The sequence below is a fragment of the Columba livia genome, chromosome 5 (assembly GCF_036013475.1).
Source record: "Columba livia isolate bColLiv1 breed racing homer chromosome 5, bColLiv1.pat.W.v2, whole genome shotgun sequence".
NCBI classification, from domain to species: domain Eukaryota; kingdom Metazoa; phylum Chordata; class Aves; order Columbiformes; family Columbidae; genus Columba; species Columba livia.
Genome location: NC_088606.1, coordinates 9,240,654 through 9,258,019, shown reverse-complemented (window position 1 = coordinate 9,258,019; position 17,366 = coordinate 9,240,654). Strand labels below are relative to the sequence as shown.

Sequence of the window (17,366 nt, the reverse complement as noted above, 5' to 3'; positions counted from 1 at the left end):
AAACAATGCAGATTATTAACCCTATAATAAGGAGCTCATTAAAACGTGAATTACCAATTAGGTTACTTAGGAGTTCCATTAGGAGCAACACAAGCAACAGAAAAACCACTGAATATTTGCCAGTTGCTGGGTGCAACACACTGCAAAGATCATTGGCCAGGGAGATGTGTCCAGCTGGTGCAGACCAGCAGAATTGCTGACGGCTGCAACACAACCAAACTGTCTGAAACCAGAACAGGATCAAGTTCAAACGTCTCATGGGCTCGACTTGGACCTTGAGGAGGAACATTTTATGCAGTGGGTGCTGGGAGTTTCATCAGTGTTCGAGGTTATGGATACCGATGCTACTACTCACATTTGAGTTTGTGTTGACATTTAGCGTCACTTGGTAAGTGATGATTCCTTCAGGTCAAAAATGTCGTGTTTAAATGCCTCTGGACTGGACAATCAGCCCAAAACTTACCGAAAGCTTTTTATATTGTAGATTCTGGCAAGAGGGATGTTTAATGGGACAGCTGAAAGCAGTATGACCTTGCACACAGGTATCCTCAAACTGCTCTGGAGAAGAGTTTTAGTACTCAAGTCTGTGCCCTGCATTTTACTATTTCACACAGCTCTGAGGTTTTAACTTATTCTTTCCAGGCACTAGCAGTTTTATGTCATCTAGAGGGAGCTGGCAGCCTCCCAGAGCTTGCTTTGCTTTATATATGTAAAAATATATTTTCCCCAACACGCTGAAAATGGCATGCGCAGAGGTGACCTTTAAGCTTTATTTTATTGCTGCATAAAAGCAGCAGAGCAACGTGCTCATGTTGAAATCAGTAATTCCCAAGTGGCATCCTTCTTGCTTTCCCTCTCACACTTCAGCTGATTTCAGATATCACCAGAAAATTCAAAAAGCAGCAAGTGCACTGCCTGGCAGACAAGCTGAGGGTATAGAAAGATAGAAACAGAAATGTGTATCAGTTCTGTTTCACTCGTACACTTAACTCTCACAAACCCCTGACTTGAGCTGAATGTTTCAAAACAGACTTTTAAAGATATCAAGAATGGGACAGAGATCTAAATGTTTCTGCATTAAGAAAAATGCTTGAAAAAAAAAAAAAAATCCAAATTTTACATTCTGAAGGCAGGGAAAGTCCCATAGTGGCAGGTACTTCTCTGCATGGGAGACAGAAGAAGTAAGATCCTCCAGGAAATGCTGGGGTGATGCCTGGGTGCACAAGAAGGGGTCTGTGGCAGACACAGTTTCTGAGGCTCTCAGGAAGCATCCAAAAAGGGAGTCTGAACTTAGGAGACACTGTCGACCCTAGGAGCACAACAGCTGTGAGACAGCCTTTCTGTTGCACGAGTGAAGCTGTGTACCTCATGGCCACACCACCCTGGGACATCCATTGTCATGAACCCAAATGACAGTTTTCTCACAATGATTGAATTTTCAGTAGGAGGGACATTTAGTCAAGTAAACCACTTTCCACTTTGGCAACACCCATCTTTATTCATACTTCAGTTTCATCACCTCACATTTGCTTTATGTTCTTGTTCAATACTTCTGGTTTTATTGAGGTACCCAGTTACTGTCCATGTTTCCTGTTAATTCAGTAAACAGAACACATTAAAGAACAACCCAGCTGAGCGTAATCCCTGTATAGACTGTGGCTGGCTGTGGGGCCAAAGAGCAGCGATGGATACCCATAGGCTCCCTTAGCACACAGAACAAGTGCTGTACAGCTGAGCTGGGCAATGGCAAATCTCTGCAGTGCCAAGGTCGGTGGCATGTCAAATATACCTCACTGCGGGTTTATACTGCACTGCCCAGTGCTGGGGTTGGCTCAGTGAGGAAAGGGCTTTTGCTGTACTGGAACACCACTCCTGCAGCTGGGAAACATTCAGGAAAGGTCCGTTTCAGCCTCTGCTTAGGCCAGCTCACAGTCCTCATTGAAAGCCATGCTCACAATGCTTGGTTTCACTCATGGTATCAGCAACCATCCCAAAAGCACCCGGGCAATGTGAACCCAGGGTGGGGAAGAACACATAAGAGTTAGCTGCTCCATCCCAAAACATCGTTAGTCCCTGACAGGCCCTCGTGGCTCCCAACATCCCATGGGGAACATCAGGGTGCAGAGATGAGAGACCACACAAGGCACTGCTGGAACAAGGCAACTCCAGGCAAGTACAAAGCTCTGTGAAGCAGTGTTTTATATGGGGGCTTGAGATCAATGTCCACATACTTCTTTCTGGTATAACCAGATGGACACTTCAAGGGAAGGAATTAGTATCTTTAGTAGTATCACTATTAGTATCAGTAGTGTCTTTATGCAGCCCAAGGTGAATATTTGCAAGTTTTTAATAGGCAAAACTGCTTTGAACAGGCTGTAAATCAAGGTAATCTCATTCAAGAAAATCACAAAGAACAACAATGTGTTAAATCAGTATGGTCATATGTTTACAGTGAATAATTTAAGCAGCACCAGAGTTGAAGCCAAAAAGATTTGTTTCAATGCCATGAATTTAGTACTGTTTTCAGATCCACTTAAAATGGTAAATTATGTTCTTCTACCTCACTAGTCTTATGGAATGTCAGTCTTTCACATGATGACTTTATAAATAATATATGCCTTAAAGATTGAGTGGGTGACAGCCCCTGTTCTCTTTTATCTTCCTCAAGATATTAACTTTTACCCATACACTTTACTGAGGACAGAAACTGAGATAGAACAGGTGACTTCACTGCATTGTTCAAGAAAACATTAAAAAGATGAGAAGTATATTTTAAACATGAACTGTGCTGTAATCTCAGCCGCTATAAACTGACATAAATCCAATAGTAGAAAGAACCTGTGCCAACTTACATCAGCTGGCCACAGCATAAGATGTTGAAACCAATTGGAAAAACTCATCTGATATTTAAAAGCAACATACGGGAGCAGCAGAGACTCCAGGAAGACATTCCATTTAGGATATTTTGAAAACAATTTATATCTTACTGTAGGGTAGAAGGAGGTGTATTAACTTGCATCTGTGTCCTATGGACAGTAATAATAAATTAAATCTTACTAATATCACTTCACATCTTACTTAACACTCATTGTCATGACCTTTTGGAGGAAATGAGTAGAAAGTGAATGTTGCATTGCCACATGGGTGTTTAGGCAAAACAAATTTTAAATGAGCCAACAGAAATGCTCGTCCTGGCAGGACTTGCTTTTGCAACTGAAATGCTACTGCTCATATGTACAAAGTGTTGTGATTCAGAGAGTTGACAAATTTGAAGAAACTAGTATTCAGTGGCCACAGTGGTTATGCTTTGCAAATAGACTGGTCACTGTGAATTGTCCCATCTACCTGTGGAAGTACTGATTATGTTTAGCACACCCATGTTCAGCAAAGTAACCTCAACAGGACATCAGTGTAACCCGGGGAACTTTACTGAGCCAGGGTCTGTCTCACCTTTGCTTTACATGAGTTTTCAATCTGCAAATTTTTTGATGCTCCAATGCACAAATGGTGCTGTTTGTAGAATAGACACTATGAAAGGATGGCACAGATAAACATGGGAGAGGCGTCTGTTTTCTTACTCTCTCTTGGCAGCAGGTTTAATTGCACAGTGCATGTTTTGTAGTGATTCAGCTTTTGGCTATCTAAAGAAAATAAATCAATATTTCCAACCGTGTTCCCCTTACGTCCTTTTACTTCTTTAACGAAGCTGCAGTGGTGAAAGCATTATTGTAAAGATTAGTCTCATCTATAAATGCAAAGTAAGTCTGTGGGTTTTTTTATAAAATATGACCCTCCTATTGCTACAGGGATTGTGAAGGAAGATTAAGTTAGATTGAGTGAAAAATTCAGATGGCACATAATGTTAAAAGGTATTCCATCAATTGAAGTAATATTGACGCAGTTCAAAATTTGGCATGGCTTCCCCAGCTTAACTGAAAATCTCATTCCTTGGCAATATACCCAGCATTTCCATGCATAGACCTGCTCCAAAACCCACAAGTTTCAGCGTGGTCTGTGTCAGGTCAGTTACGACTGTTAAGAAAAGAAACAGAAAGCAATATGTAGCAAGCATAAATTGAAAGCAGGACATCAATATAGCCAAGAACTCCTGGTTTGCAAACACTAACACCTCCCCTTCCATCCCTTTTATTCAAATAGACTCTTGCAGGCATGAGTAAGAAACACTGAAACTGAAATTTTAAAATTTCCTTCCCTATTAGCTTGCAGGAGATGTAGGAGAGATATTCTCTGCAGCTCAGTCCCTGGAGAAGGATGAATACAAAGGCACAGCAGATACCTATGCACATACTTTAGGCTTCTGTTTATGGATTTGAAAGACAGGCTCCATAGATCACTATCAGGCTGTTTCCTTGTAACTGTATAAATTCCAGGGCTGTTGAACCTTAGATTCGAGAGGTGCAGGGGCAGCTACGTGTGAACCCCTTTGCACTCTTGCAGAATTTTCTTTCTTACCAGACCATATCATTGTGAAAAGTTCTCCAACAAGAAGGGTTAGTTGCCCTGCCCTGCTGGCAACATTGGATATTCTCCATGATCTTACAACAACTGTGGAAGAGCCATTTGCAGAGTTGCTCTGCAGACACTACAGTGCCTAACATAGATATAGCTCTTGCCTTTCAGACTTCTGAGGTTGTATGAGATGACTTCAGGCCTGGATGTAGCCCTAAGTGTCTTCAGACACTTTGGAGAAAAAGCCAAACAACCCAACCAGGCAGCAGAGCCTGCTCACCACCACCAGCACTGACTGGGTCCACAGCACACAAATGCTGTGCTATTAGCCTTAGAGAGGTAGAAACATTAAATTTAAAAGGCAAATAATATGCATTATGTACAGCAAAGTGGCTGGCTAGTACCATTATGTTTTGATTTCCTCAGGAAAACTAGGACAATTAAAGGCAGGAAGGAAGATCATAAATTTCAAAGAAGACAAGGGGATAACCACTCACCTGAATAGGCAGTTTTAAATGGCCTATCATTGATTCACCATGATTTGGAAAACAGTATACCTTACACTTTTGCTTGCAAAACACAGAATAGATATTATACTATGAATTAAAATAGACTTGCATGGTTTGATCCAATACCTACATTAGTTTTAATTATATGTGTTACCCTTTCATGGCACAGACATACAGTGAATAATAACCAGTTCTGGGATCCTTTCCATGAAAACAAACTGCTAGTCTTCAGCCTTTCAGTCACAATAAGCTCTTCATCACAAGTCTTGGCCCCTTTGTAAACCACCCAGTCTCTAACACATTCCCCACACCTAGACAGATACATATATCTTTTTAAATCAGAGAAACAGACCTGTGTAATATCTACTTAGCCGTACTCTGTAACAGTTGTTTCCTGAAATAGTCTTCCTTTGTATAAGAAAATATGGTGGGACAGATGAAATTCATTTAAGATACACTAATGTATGCATCCTCAATCAAGATCAGGTGTTCCACTGTGCAGGGGCTTCTGCGTCTTTATATTAAGTCTTTTCTCCAGCTCCTCCCATTATTTAATAGAAATGGAAGAAGGGTAGAGAAAGGTAATATTATCCTTATCTCCTGGTAAGGAACTGTTGGACATAAGGGTAGGACAATTAAATAACTTGAGTTTAGGAAGTCTGGGCTAGAACTGGGAACTGACCCTGGACTACTTGTCCCACCAGCTCAACCACGAGCTGGGACTTCCTATCATTTAGTAAAACCAAAGTGGATGCAATGTGAAGATAAGACAATGTAACATTTCCTTTGAAAACATAATCATTTTTTGGTCGTTGATGACTAGCCCCAAATCCAACAATTGTTCACATATCTGCATATTCTCTTTGTGATTGCTTCTCTGAAACAATGCTTATGTATGCACCACATTTTCCAGTCAAAATATCAGCCATGGAGCCTTGGAGTCAATTCCCCTTAAAAGATATTTTCAACAGCTCATAGTTATTTTGCACACATGGTGTTTGTGAGGGTCCTGGAGCAGAATCTTATGAGGAGTAGTTGAGGGAACTGGAGCTCTTTAGCTTGAGACAAGGAGGCTGAGGGGAGACCTCATCACCCTCTACAACCACCTGAAAGGAGGTTGTAGCATGGAGGGTGTTGGTCTCTTCTCCCAAGTAGCAAGTGATAAGATGAAAGGAACTGGCCTCAAGTTGTGCCAGGGGAGGTTCAGATTGGATAATAGGAAAAAATTCTTCCCAGAAAGGGTTGTCAGGCATTGGAACAGGCTGCCCAGGGAATCGGTAGAGTCATTATCCCTGGAGGTGTTTAAAAGGCATTTAAATGAGGTTCTTAGGGACATGGTTTAGTGCTAGAGTTAGGTTATGGTTGGACTCGATGACTCTGAGTGTCTCTAACAACCAAAGTGATTCTAGGATTCTACAGTCTTTCCCTGATAACCATGTTCAAAATGTTTCTAACTCAGACAGCACTTGAGCAAGATGGTACTATGGCTTCTGTGTAGCCAAACAATGCTTCTGAAGCCAGCACAGTAACCAGAGATGAGCAGATCCCAAATATTTTGATAGGCATAGCCCCACAAAACATCAAGTTAGAAACTCAGCAGCCCACAGATACCCATGACTTCAGCGTCTGCTTCAACCTGTATTTAAGCAGCAACCCACATGAATCAAGTGGTGGGAGTGATTTGTCATTCCCTTCCCTCAGAGCTTCCGTTAGTGTTGCTACAGTCACTGTTATGGGCACTCAAGTGATGCCATATGATTATAACACGCTGTCACCCTCCCAAACATGTAGGCAGATTTCATATCGCTTACGTATAGCGAAAGCCTTTCCACCCAGAAGAATTGCCAGGAATTCCTTAGCCTACTGAGGGCAAAGCTGCCTGAGCAGCGAGGTGAAGACCTGCCAGCTGCTGCTTCTGGTGAAGGTCGGATAAGAATGAATAGTGTCACTATCAGTGCAAACTCAAGAGAAGAGGACCTGCTGCAGACACATCCTGCCATAGGCTCCTGAAACCCTTGCTTTAATAAAGGCTCAGAGAAGACATGTATGAAAATGAGGAAGAATTGTCTAGCTATGTGCTTTTTGAGGTTTATGGATCATAACCTGTACTGTGAATCCCAACCAGAAATCAGTGGGCAGCCAACACAGAGAAATGGGGTCACAGGTGAAACAAGGGGTCCAGTTGTATTGTAAGGTAATCACTGAAATTCCCAATATATTCTTTCATCTTTTCCCAGATTGGGTGGTAATGTCCACAAAGGAAGCAGAGACACTGAGAGATAGTGGACAAACTGGGATTCAAGTGTAGCATTAATCTCCCACCTGTGGTGAAAGTCTAGTTGAGGTTGTGAGCTAACAGGAGTTAAGGCCTTGAGGTGTGGCAATGCAGGGTAGCTTTCTCTCAGTTTCCACAATGGTGAACCATGATACTACCACAGGGATATCAAGAAGTATGTGAGATTTCTCTCTCCTCTGTCCCATGTGGACTATTCTCCAAGAAAGACGAATAAATAACACCACTGCAAAGAACATTTGCAATCCTCATGCTGGGACTGGGCTTCTCCGTGTGATAATTCATGCTTTTTTCTTTACCTACCACACTTTTGTCTTGCTCATCCATGGTTGTACACACCTGGAGTGATCTTACCCTATGCAGGTGGGATTTTCCACCTCTTCTGCAGAGACTTTCCTTCTGCTCGTTGTGACACTTTCCCAGTATTCAAGCTCTGTTGATTTTACTTCAATTTTCATCTCTACTGACCCAAGGAACATTTCTGAAAATTTATCTGTAAACATATCGTGAACTTAGAGGCAGCCAACTGTTATCTCCGTGCAGGCTGAGAACCAAACACAGGACCAGCATGTATGGTGGTTTTAAACCCCGTTCTTCCGGACAATGGAGACCTTTCCAAGATAATCCTGCTGAAGATCTTGTCAAGTCATCAGATGATCACTCCCTTTCCCAGTGTGAGTGGGGCCCCATGCGTGCATCCCCACCATGGCTAACTGATGAACCCTGGTTCTGCCTCCCACTCAGTGACATTGCTTCATGGGAAGGTTTGTCTCTATATCAGACTATACCTTGCTGCCTCCCTTTTTTTCCAGGCTAAGTATGTGTTTATTTCCTTTGATCTTCCTAGTAAATAGGTCATTCCTTCCACTCTCTTGTGTACACCAGTTAATCTATAACATTACCTGTTTGTCTGCACTCTTTTCAGTAGGCCCTGCCCCAAGTGGTATTGCTATTAGCACTTCAAAAGTGGATTGATCTGGGCTTTTTTAAAACAAATTGTCAGTTGTAGTATTCAATCAACGTTTGCATCCAAGGCTATTTACTGAATTACTACTTTCCACAGCCTCTGGCTTACTGTCTTGACCTCTCTTTTGCGAGCGTTGTTACTCTGTGGATGTTTCTGCACATAGGTTTGTTCAATTTATTGGTATTCCCATTACATCCCACTCTTCATTTACTGAAATCCCTTTAGGATGGTGCTTCTAATAAATGATTTGCAATTCAAGCTCCAGCTGGGTGTTATCTTTGAGTATGATTGATGTACTTTTCTTCTCCTTCCTCGATGCTACTGCAGATGAATATAATGTCCAACACAGCAGGAGTCCCTGAGGACCCCAGCTGAACATGACAATATTTACAAGCATAATCCACTTTCTATTGTAGGGGCAGATTTTAATCTCTTTCATTATTATTCTCCATAACCACCCTACATCTTTAATGTTCTGGTTCGGGCTCATTCCAACCACTGTTGAAGTCAACTGAGTCTGCATGGAATCCTTTAGCGATGGATCAGGATCCACAGGAATATTATGTCTGAAGAAACTGAATAAAATAATTTACTGAAATCAAGGAGCTCTCTGTACAACCAGTTATCTTGTCAGTGAGTTAAACCCTTAAGGGCAAATCTATTGAGTGACTCAAGGGACTGTATTCTCCTTCTCATCCCTCCAGCATGGCCTGCTATGGTGTATACTCCATCCCACATGATGGATAGGCAGCTGCTTATTCTTCACTGTCCCCACCCAACACACACACCCTGTGGATTTCCTCCTCCCATCAACACTGTGAGTATAATCTGGCCATAGTCAATCACATGGATGCCACTGCTTTTCTTAATGTGACCTGTCTTTTTGTGTAACATGTTTTTGTTTTGTTCTTCCTGCAGAACATCTACGAATAGTTTCTGATTAGTAGAGACCAAGTTTCACCTGGAAACGATGTTAAGTTACTTGATCTATAATTCTCATTTTGGAAAAGGAGTGTGATGTTTTCCCTCTGCCAGTCGTCAGGGCTTCCTCAGTTCTTCAGGAGCACTTGAATATAATGGATAAAAGGGCCTAAGAGTTTTTCAGCTAATTCCTTTAATACCCTTGGGTATGTACCATCTGTCCCTCTGTGCTGATTTGAATGCATTGTGCTCTTAATATTTCTTTGCTATTTCTTTAATGATTTTGCTAATTTACCTGTCGGCTTCTTGGCTTTTCTTTGACTGTTCGTTGAACATACTGTTTTTAAAGGAAATTAGGAAACTGAAATAGGTGATGATTTTTTCAGCTCACTGTATCCACAGGAGAGATCATCTCACTTTTAAAATTCACCTTTCATCAAGAAGCATTGAGTCTTAAAAGTCTGAGCTGCAACTATTATCTTTTACCCTATATAAACAAGTCTGCATGTACAGAACATTTTCTGCTGTTTGAAAGGTCCCATGAAAGATAATTTTATTTTGGTCTAATACCCTATATCTGAATCTTGTCAATACTCATAGGGAATTTTCCCTTCTTCTTATCACGTCCTTTTTTCTTTCTCTCCAAGCACATTTATGTGACCCTGCCTACATCCTTCAGATGCTTGTAGACTCATGTCTGCTATTTTCTTATCTCTTCGCAAGCTTATATCTAAGCATCACTTAATCTTCACAGATGAAACCCACACCAAATGATCTGGTCATGTCTCTACTCTTCTTTGAGGCCTCTGATTTTACAGTGTTTGGCAATGAGATGACAAGAAATTAACAGAAACCTTCCAGCTGTATCTAAGCCAGGCAGGCTAGTGTGATGCCCATTGAGAATGGCATGGGTCTTTTGTAATCCAAGTTGGCTGCCAAAAGTTACATCCATATTGTCCTCCTGTATCACCTCCCAGCCCTTCCTTACATGTCCACTTCTGAGAGTCCTTCCTTCAGGGATATTTTTTTTCTGAGTGTTGTTAGCTTACATTATTCCAGTTTAATTATGTTATTTCCTGGCCACATTACTAATCTCTGTAGATGCCACAGGGTAATTTCTCTGTTCAGTAAACTCCTCCCATTTTAGCACCACAACTATCTTGCTGTGCATTTCCTCTGCTTACTTATATGTGACTTGCTTTCATTTCTTTCCAGCCTTTCCTTCCTATTCTCCCACATTCTTTTCCTTTAAAATGACATGTGTAGGATTTATTATTTATTTATTTTTTTTTAAGAGTGTCTTCTCCTTTCTACATATGCACATTAGACACTACTATCTCTGGTCACCTTGAAACAGTTAGAGACAATGATGGGTTTACCTGCATGCTGAAAGATGTAAGTACCATCATTAGCTGAAACAGAAAGTAGGCAGCACGTCTAACAGGGCACCCTTGCAGAATGGTTGTGAATGGATGTGAATAATTCCCTGTACATTCCATCAAGGATGGAGTGGGACAGTGTCCTTCTTGCTTTCAGGTGGCACTGGATGAGAAAGCTCCTGCCGTATCTCAGGTCAGACCAGACAAAAGGACTGTGATGGAGCATTTCTGCACTTTCCTCAGCTCCTGCAAGGGTGGGGAGACAGGAGCAGATCGGTTCAGCCTCCTGAACCCTACCATCTTGGATGACGTTGACACTGTTGGCTAAGGGTATTCCCAAGGCTGCTCTCAGGACCAGGTTGCCTCCCTCCTGCAGGACACATGTCCAAGCATAGCCATAGAGTGCCAAGGAGGGGTGCCCAGGCCCCACATACCTCTGCAGCCACAAACTTAGGGTCCTGGCAAAGATGCAGGGAGACCCTAGGTCCTGTGCGCAACATTACAGAGGAGACCCTTGGGCAACAAACAGCTCAGATGGCCTTCAGGAAAATCAAGAGGCTGCTTTCAGTGCCATACGGACATCAACTTAAAGCCCAGTTATTGTGGTTGACTAGCCATAGCCTCCAGCTCTCCATTCCCTTGCACAACCAGTGAGGTGGTGTCTGGATATGAACCAGTCCACATCTGTTGAAATGCTGGATGGGAGACAGAGCAGGAGAGGACACTGGATAACTTCCCTGAGCCTTCAGGCTCCAGAGAAGAATTGACCCTTTTTTTCTCCTAGAAGATGAAAGATTTGCAGAAACAATAAACAAAGGACTGCATTAAAGCCTCTGTTTGCAGGAGATCATGAAGATTTTGGTGATATCGTACTCCCCTGCAGGAGGAGGGATTACGAGTGTTACAGGACAGATTTACAAACCGTGGAAAGAATAAGTATCCAACGGAAACCTTTGGCAATCCCCTTCCCTTCCTCTTCTGGGTCTCACCCTGACTTCTGGTAATAGAACAAAACCACCACCTCTTGCTTATTTTAATGTATTCTCTACTGTGCCCTGAACTCAAATGAAACATCAAAGATCTGGCTCAAGCACTTGCAAGTAAATTAGCTGTAAAGCCAGTATATTTAAGGTCCTTGAATGAGATCTCTGAAATAACTCATCCTAAACCCATGAGAGAGGAATGGTGTTGTTTGTTAAAGGAATGTGTGTTGTGCTGTTAGTGAAGAGTACTGACATGTAAAGAGTAATGAGTGATACTTCAAAATGAAAGGAAGGTGAGAAAAGGAGCATGAAGACTGCATTATGCTGTGTTGTGGAAAAGGAGCAAAATATATTTAAGATGAAAGTTAGTGTTGAGCTGCCTTTATTTTCTCTTCTGCTCTGATCCTTCTCTTCCCTTCTTAGAAATCTAGATTTGAACATGTCTTTCTTGGTACATGAGAATATGGTACCTCGTGGTGTATCTGTGATACGTGGGAGTGTTGCTCTCTTTCTCTTTCAGAGTACTGCAATTAGTTTATTACCATCCAGGACTTATTTATTTTCTATGACATTTGCCTGTTTTTGAGGTAAGATAAATCAAGACTATCAAAGTATCAGACACATCCCATGTAGTCCCTTTGCATCAGCCTTTTGTCTCTATTACTTTGTTTTTGAACAAAACTCCATGCTTTCTACTCTCTGTCAATACAAACTTCTGCCTTAAATTCCTTTACTTCGCATATAAATCATATTTTCTCTTTTCATTTTCTAGTAACGAAGTAAATGCAGCTTTTCAGTCATTTTTCTTCACTGTATTTCTCACTGAGCTCCAGAAACTTGGGCAAGGATAGCTCGAACCATTGCAAGAGCATTGACAGGTGGAATTTTCTCGAAGAGATTAGTATAGGTCCTGTCTTCCTCTAATCTGATGTTTTTCATCAACATTTTTCAGCAAGTGGTTCCCAAATGCAATATTTCTGAATAATCTTTCTCAGATATGATGGAAGGGTGCCACAGGGTATTCCACAGGTTCCTACTCAAAAGAAGTTGGAAATTATACTCAATTTTAAGCACAGACTCACATCCTTCAAAGGCTGCTACATGGAGAAATGCATTGAAGTCAGTATAGCCTCATGGATCACCACTGAGGAACATAAACATGTCCATATGGAGCAGATGCAGGTTTTAAATCACTCTATGAGCAGTACAGAGTCACATTAGCTGAGCCAGAGAAGAGGAGAATAATGGGTCAAAAATACAAAGGGACAAATGCTGGAAGGTGTGAAAAAACAGACCTATGCCTTGCAGCCCTCAAGGCTGCTCTATTAACATGAGGCCTTGCACTTATTTAAGCAGGATGAACAAGATAAAAAGAGCTTGTTGGTGTTGGATGCTGAGGCAGTGTTTAAGACATCCCTGACTCACAGCTCACAAGCTGGGACTCGTTTTACAAGTTCAGTCCCTGTTCAGATAGGATCAGGGAATGTCTTTGGGCTGGATTGCGAAGGAAGCAGAGTCTTGCCAAATATGCTCTGCCCACAGCACCGTCCAGACCCGTCAGATGATGTTTCTTCTAATTTTACTAATGTATGCTTGGCCTCGGTTCCATGCTACCTAAGGCTACAGCTGTAATGAAAACACGGCACACATGCTGTGGGTGGGTGCATGCAGCTGGTGGGAGTTGAGGCACGTGAAAACGAAAAACACAACCTTTCTTAATTACAGCATAGAAATCAAGAAATTATATTCTTCTTATTCCCTGGCTTCTCCCTGTCTCTGTGGTGCACCATCACCCATTGCCCTGTCAGTTGCCAGAGATGACAACAGGTTTCCTCCCTGCGTAGGTTGCTCCGTACCCTGAGCAATGCTTGGATTTTCAGGAGGCAGAAGTGGGCCTGTATGCCACACACAGCTTGTGTTCAGCTGTGGCTTCTGTGCTAGGACCACCCCACATACCCACCTTGTGGGTTGCATTGGTGGATGAGGTGTTGGTGGTCTAATCCCAGCCTGAGGATGAAACAATCAGACTACTGCCCTGTCACAGTTGTGCAAGTTGTCCACCATTTATGAACTGAAAGAGCCTTAAACGAACCCTTGTCTTCTACACATGAGCTGCTTCTCTGTGGTAGGTGGGCTGTATTGCAGCTTTGGGCTGTGTGAAAATCTCTCTGAGGAGCTCATGGATATGGAAAGGTTGGACTTCTTTGGGCCATGAGCCTTCCTGAATACGCAGCTTGTTACAACACCATCATTGCGTCTGTAGAGAGGAAATTAAACCTGAGACACAAGAAAAGGCACTGGTTTGATGGGGAAAAGCAAAGCTAGTACTAGCATCTGTGGGACTTGGAGAATATATTGGCTTTAACCAAGAAACAATGCTGAGCCTTGGAATGGACCTTTGGTTGCTTCTGGGCCAGCTGTGCTGCCTTGGTGAGGGTAAATACCTCCAGCTACTGGTTCTGACCCTCATCCTGAAAGGGAAGGGGCAGAAAGGAACTTCTTGGTGCAACCTTTTTTCTGGTCTTGGGATGTAAACACAGGACCAGAACATGCTGAGGTGCAAATATCATGTTTACCACTGAAAGCAGCCAGCCATTGCAGCTCTTGACCTCTCTGTTGCATCACTCCACTAACACATGCTCCTGATAGTGCTTGTTAGGGGCCACCTTGTTCTCCAACAGCTTTTCCTGCTGGAATCCCTTGCAAAAAGAATCAGCGTGGGTTAGAGAAACCCAAGGGCAGTGCTGTGAAGGCTGTTTATGTGCTGGGAAGCTTGGAGTTTCTATGGACCTGTAGAAGTTTCTGACATGAGACTAAATCCTTATTTCAAAGTGCACAGTGAGCATTGCAAATATCAGGAGTATTACAGTCTAAAAATATTATTTATCACACATAGCATGGCATATTTTTGTTGATTTTCAATAACAGCATTTTATTTACTGGCATCATGCTTTGCTGGTTGATATTTAGCAACCCTACCTGCTGATGCCCAACCCTGCAGGAAGATATGCAACTAAAGATGATGCAAGAAATAGAGAATGGTAACTTCCTTCTTCCACTTCTTCTTCTGAATGATTTCACACAGTTAGTATAAATGAATGATTGCTTTTTCACTGGTCTGTACTGTCATTTGTCTCAGGCACCTTTTAAACACTTGCCCAAGCAATGCACTGTCATATCTGAAGAGTTTCTTTTCCTCACTATTTTCAGGGAACCTCCACCCCTCTCTAGGCAAAACACATGAGATGCTAAGCCTTGAAATTTATGGAGCCTGATTTAAAAGCCAGGACGTCTCCTGGTCTCAAGGGAAGGGAAATGACCCTTGGCTTATTTTGCAGTCACTGCTTTTCAGAGAAGGAAGTGCTAATAAGAGCTCACTTGAGGCACAGCAGCTTATGACAAATGAAGGCCAAAAAGCAGCTGGGTAATTGCTGTGACTGGGAATACAGAGAAGCCAAGGAGAACACGTGAGATGTTTCCCTTGTGAGTGGTGCTCTGCAAGCGATACACATTGGCAGTCACGCTAATGTCTGAGGAGGGAGCTACAGAACATCCCAAGCTGCCCTGGGGGCTGCTTCTCCTCCCAAAACAGCTCAGCTGGAGCCCGTTGCAGGAGCTGGGTGGTGGGGACGGGTCCATGGTTGCAGCAGGGGAGAGGAGACAGAAGGAAGAGGCAGCACTGGGAAAAGGAAATGTGTAAAAACCACCGCAGATGTTGGTAGGAGTTAGCCATAGAGAGAGTTCATTGCACACCCTGAAGATACATGAGCACTTCAGCAGTTTGAGAACAACTCTGAAACCTGGTCAAGCTCACCTGGGGAAGCCTTAGGTGAGATGTCAAAGCACAGCATCCTCAGGCTCTCGGGAACCCTCGTGAGGATGTGTCAGGGGATTGGCTCCAGCTGTGCCCAGCACCTTCCCCTTGTGATGAGCCTTCCCACAGCCTCCCCAGCTGTCCCCTGACCTGTCCCCTCGGCTGTGCCACTTCTGAGTGGCCCAGCCCCAGGTGCCCCTCTGTGCACCCCAAAAGTGACCATGGTCCAGGTGCTGTGGGGCACCACACAGAGCAACATGGACCCAGTGCATGATGCAGCTAGAAGTCAGAAGTGGGTATTAGTTTTTCTTACCTGGCTTGGCAATCACAGACCATCAGATTTCACCCAAGTACTGAGTCTGGTGACTTGGCTGGGCAAAATATCTCAGTCCTTTCAAGATATAGAGTCTTGGCCAAAAGTCTGGGAACAGAATAGACTGATCCTGTTGTTGTCTGATGCCTCATCAGTGGCAGAGAAGGGCTTGCATGAGTTGCTCCTCCATGATGCCAGCAGGCAACCAGCAACCCACTACTGCAGAAGAAGGCAAAAAAATCCAGGTCCTTGCTTTCCAATCTGAGGAAAAAACAGTTTTGAACCTCAAACACAGTAATCACTTTGACCCTCAGTGAGCTAAAGTCAAGAGTCAAAAGGGGGTGTGGCAACACTGCCATGTACAACTGTTGCACCACTTTTCTTGTTGCACTTCCACTTATTGCTCAAGCACTGATCGTGACCCTTCTGGGAGAATTTGCCAGTGTTATACTGAATAAAAGTTCAGGATAATAGTGCATAACATCCTCATTAATAACTGTTAATGCTTCCCAGACAATGTCTTACATGAATATAATAATTTCTTAATGAATGACTTGATGCACACAAAATCTTGTGCATACCATTTGAATATTGTAAATAGCTTATAAGAAAATAAATTATCAGACAGTAAATCTAGGAGTCCTCAACAATAAATTCTTTTCTGTTTCTCATCTGTATGGCCTTTTCTTACTGTTACATACTACAAAGCCTCAGAAGGGGATCTGCTGTCATGTATGTGTGTAAACACACATTCCCACCAGATCTTTCAGAGAAGATGCCCCTCTGTAGTGTCCTTATCTTACAGGAGTGATGAAATGGCATCACGTTAGCTTCTCCCCAACAAGCAATTAATCAATCAGTCGAGATGATTGTCCTGCTCTATTTAGCACTGGTGTGGCCTCACTTTGAGTACTGTGTGCACTTCTAGGCCCTGCAATTTAACAAGGATGTGAAGGTCCTTGAATGCATCCAGGGGAGGGCAACAATGCTGGCAAAAGGCCTGGCTGGAAAAATGTTCTACAAGAAGTAGCCGAGGACTTTGGTCTTGTCTAGTTTGGAAAAAAGGAGGCTGAGGAGCAACACCATCGCTCTCTACAGCTTCCTCAGGAGGGGAAGCGGAGAGGGAGGTGCTGAGCACTTCTCCCTGGTATCCAGTGACAGGACACATGGGAATGGGTCAAAGCTGTGCCAGAGGAGGTTCAGACTGGATATTAGGAAACATTCCTTACCAAGAGGGTGGGCAAACAGTGGAACAGGCTTCCCAGAGAGCTGGTCAACGTCTCAAGCTTGTCAGTATTTAAGAGGCATTTGGATAATGCCCTTAGTAACATGCTTTAACTTTTGGTCAGCCATGAAGTGGTCAGGCATTTGGACTAGATTGTCATTGTGGGTCCCTCCCAACTGAAATATTCTATTCTATTCTATTCTATTCTATTCTATTCTATTCTATTCTATTCTATTCTATTCTATTCTATTCTATTCTATTCTTTGCCAGAGACCTTACCCCTTAGCCGTGAGCTGCTGGCAAAGGCCACTGCTTGCATTCCACAAGTGACGAAGTCCATCTCCCCTGGGGGATAGGTTGCTCAAACCGAGTCCACGAGAGAGAACTGCTAAAACACAATCCTCTCTCTCTGTGCCCTGGTTTGGTGAGTGTGTTACGTGCCAGCTCTACTGCCTACGCTCATGTTCTCTCTTTGGGAAATGACACCTTCCC

At 42.9% G+C, this 17,366-nt stretch overlaps 1 protein-coding gene across 1 annotated transcript in view; it reads right to left on the bottom strand.

The window, feature by feature from the left end:
- The window catches only part of GPR132 (G protein-coupled receptor 132), an 85,896-nt gene extending 69,913 nt beyond the window's left edge, over positions 1-15,983 (bottom strand). Inside the window, exon 1 of the mRNA XM_065063296.1 lies at positions 15,650-15,983. The gene's annotated coding sequence lies outside the window, so the exon portion shown is untranslated. The remainder of the gene's footprint in view (positions 1-15,649) is intronic.
- Positions 15,984-17,366: the final 1,383 nt, after the last annotated feature.